Raw genomic sequence first — 3410 nt, forward strand, 5'->3', positions numbered from 1 at the left:
TCTGTTTAACGAGTCAAGGTTGCAGAAATTTTGTGGATTTGCTTTATGGGATGTTTGTAGTAAACTTCAATCAACCATTTATAAACCTTCATATTTTAGACCATCCACGATTTTTTTTTTCTTTAGTTTTTTCATGACAAAAAACACAAAATGTAAAAATTTAATGTATCCCCATAAAAGAAAAGTTTTTTTCAATTTGATTTTTGTGTTTTGTTTTTATCAATGTTCAAAATAACGTAAGGCGTGGCTTGGCGGCAAGATCAAAGTTAAGTTATTGCAAACTTTGGCGAGCCATGACGTTTTTAAAATCGTGACTATTTTATGTACATTAAAAAAAATTATATAATTATTGAATTTTATCAAATATATGAAGTTTTTAGAAGTGTTATATTAATATTTAATCTAAAAAAGTTAACAAAAAAACAATTGTTTTAGGTTTGACAAAAAAAAAGAACAAAAAAATATAAAAAAACTCGCGCCATAACGCGATAAGGCACGCCCTGACATGTTATTTGAGCGTCACGCTTAACAAACCCGCATTGGACGTTTTCGTAACGGCTACACCATGCTTCACGCCATGGTGCGCTTTTTAGAACCATGGTTTTTATATTTGTTAAGGTAAGGGAGTCCATCCCTCCCAAACCTACTTGCTACAACACTCTCATATTTTTCTTTTTTTCTGTGGCTTCCATCCATCTCTAATTCAATCCTTTCCAACTCATTTAATTTTAGGGTTGGCTAAAAAGATACCATATTTTACCATATAGACACCCTACTTTAATTTTTAAATATTTTTATTGGTTTAAATTATATTATTTTCCGAAAAAGTTGATTATAACTAGTTAATTATAGGTCGACTTTTTAAAAAGTGATCAACAAGGTGTCCAGGAGTATCTTATTAGCAACACCCTTAATTTTTTACTTTTCATTTGTTAAACTAAATTTAACTAAAATTTAAAACCAAAAAATATATATATAAAATTTAACATAATATTTTTCCGTACTTTCTTGTTTCTTCTCAAGCACGATTCACAACTACTTCCAGCCAAATATTCATGCATATTAAAAAAAAATTGCATATCTTGCACCTCTATCTCCCGATTTAAGAGTTCAACTTTCTTTTGCTCGGTTTCTTGCATGATGTGCAATTTTTCATCTCGATATCTTTTCTCTCTTCTGCCGCCGCTCTTCTTATAGTGTGGATGTTGAAAATTTATTTGACGATATAAACTATTTATGGTGGTTGTGGAGAAGCTTTTAGATCGTAAACACGTGTAATTGCAAATAAATAAGACCAAATCAACAATTTACAAAGCTTAATCAGAAAGATATTCTGATTTAAAGATATAGTTCTCACAAAGAGGTTTTTTTATTACAATCGGTTAGTGTATACATCAAAACAAACCCTAACATAACTTATATATTATATTATAAGATAAAAACAAATTCATACAAATCAGCGAACAAATTATGCATATTAATCCTAATCACTACGACTTCATATCTGGATTTGCAGCACAAGAAAGACATCCATGCTAACGTTTCAATAATTAATTGTCAGTGTAAGCACACGTTGAGGTAATATGTAATGTTAAAGTAGTTTGACACTAATCAAATTCATTGGCTCGATCTAACGATCTCTCCTAATTTGATAATGTCAAAACACACTCCAAAAATAACGTAGCAACCTATCACATCATTTTCCCAAGCTCTAACGTTCTCAACTTCATCGATTATCTCAAGCTTGAACCATTTATAATCATCCTACTTCACTTCATCCCTTCTCTTGTTAATTTCAAAAGACAAGAGATAATAAAAACCTTCAACGACTTCTTATTCCCTACACTCTTCCCTTAGATAGAACAGTTGAGAACTGGGAGCATTAGGAATATCATATGTTCTCATGAAGTATATTACTTCATTCCTATTTCTGTAAAATATTTCGTATACATGCTTACGAATCAGCATGCAATCTTCATATTCAACACCCAGTAGAAGATATGAGCTTTAATCAATGATGAACTTTAACCAACATGAGAAGAATGAGCATCAGCAGGAATAAGGTTTAAATTTTGAGCCTTATTGATCATAGATTTCAATACCATTCTTAGCTCTTAAGCATGAATCCCTTTGTGCTCTTTAACAATATTAGCCATCTCGATTCACTCGTTATACCCATATTTGACAACGTCTGATACATTCACTTTCTTAGGGTATACACCATAATCATCTCTTCTAGCCACATCCACTAAAAGCATTTTTTTCATCTTCAATTTTGGTGCACCCGACTTTAATAATAGGAAATATGGAATACATTCGAGTAAACACATCAACATATTTGGATAGGTCAATTTTATGGTTCACTTCTTCTAGCTTTTTCTTTTTATGTATCAAGGACTTTTACTGCTAGATTAAATTATTATGATGTTCAACACTCCTCATTTCATTGCCATTTTATGAACCAAACTATCATTATGCACCTTGTACAACTGATTTTTTAGTTGGTGGTCTATCTCCCGGTCTTCATTAAGTTGGGTTTGAATTAAGGTTTTGGCTTGGTCATGGTGCTGTCTCTTGGCGTTCGTAGTGCGAGCCACATTGTTAAGTAGCAACACGGTTGGTAGTTGGTTGCAACACGGTGGATACCACAACTCCAAACCCTAGATATTAGGTTTTCTCTTGTCTTTAACCTCCACCTTTCAGATCGAACCTTATCTCCCCTCCCCTATCCCCTAATTTGTGCCTCTTCAAGAGTTTGGTGGTTTTTGGAGAGATTATTGTGGAGATTAAGATTGTTTTGGTTCTTGGACCAATTCTTTCTGGCTCAAGATTCTACCTTCTGGTCACCCCTCTATCATTATAAGATCTAAATTTCATTGATTTATTTAGTTTTGTACTTGGATCTAGACTTGGGGAGAGATTTTGATCTATGTTGGCCCTTTTTTTAGTTCTTGGATTTTTGAGAAGTCCTGAATCGTTAGTTTATTTATAGGTGAATTCTAGACTTGTTAAGGACCTTTTAGAGTGCATGAATGAGATTATCGGTGTCCATGCAAAGAATTCAAGAAATTATGGGATAAAAGGAATTAGGGTTTGAGATTGGGTTTGTTTGGGTTATAAATCTGGATCAATTGGAAACTTTATCCCTTAAGTCCCCTAAGAGATTCAGATCTGAAGATTTAAGCCTTAACCTAAATAAATTAAGTGCTTAATGAAAAAAGGGTTCTGCCAGGGGAACGATGATATAGCCAAGGATAAGTTGCGACACGATTTCTGAATGGGTTCATAACTATTTGAACACTTTGTGACTGCGATGCGACCAGACTAGCAGTTGCGGCACGAGGTTGTTGACCATTGACTTTTTGACCAGTTTAACTTTTAGTTAAACTTTTTAGTTTTAGGCTATAGAG

This window comes from Lactuca saligna, chromosome 4, assembly GCF_052625555.1.
Source record: "Lactuca saligna cultivar CGN05327 chromosome 4, ASM5262555v1, whole genome shotgun sequence".
Lineage (NCBI taxonomy): Eukaryota > Viridiplantae > Streptophyta > Magnoliopsida > Asterales > Asteraceae > Lactuca > Lactuca saligna.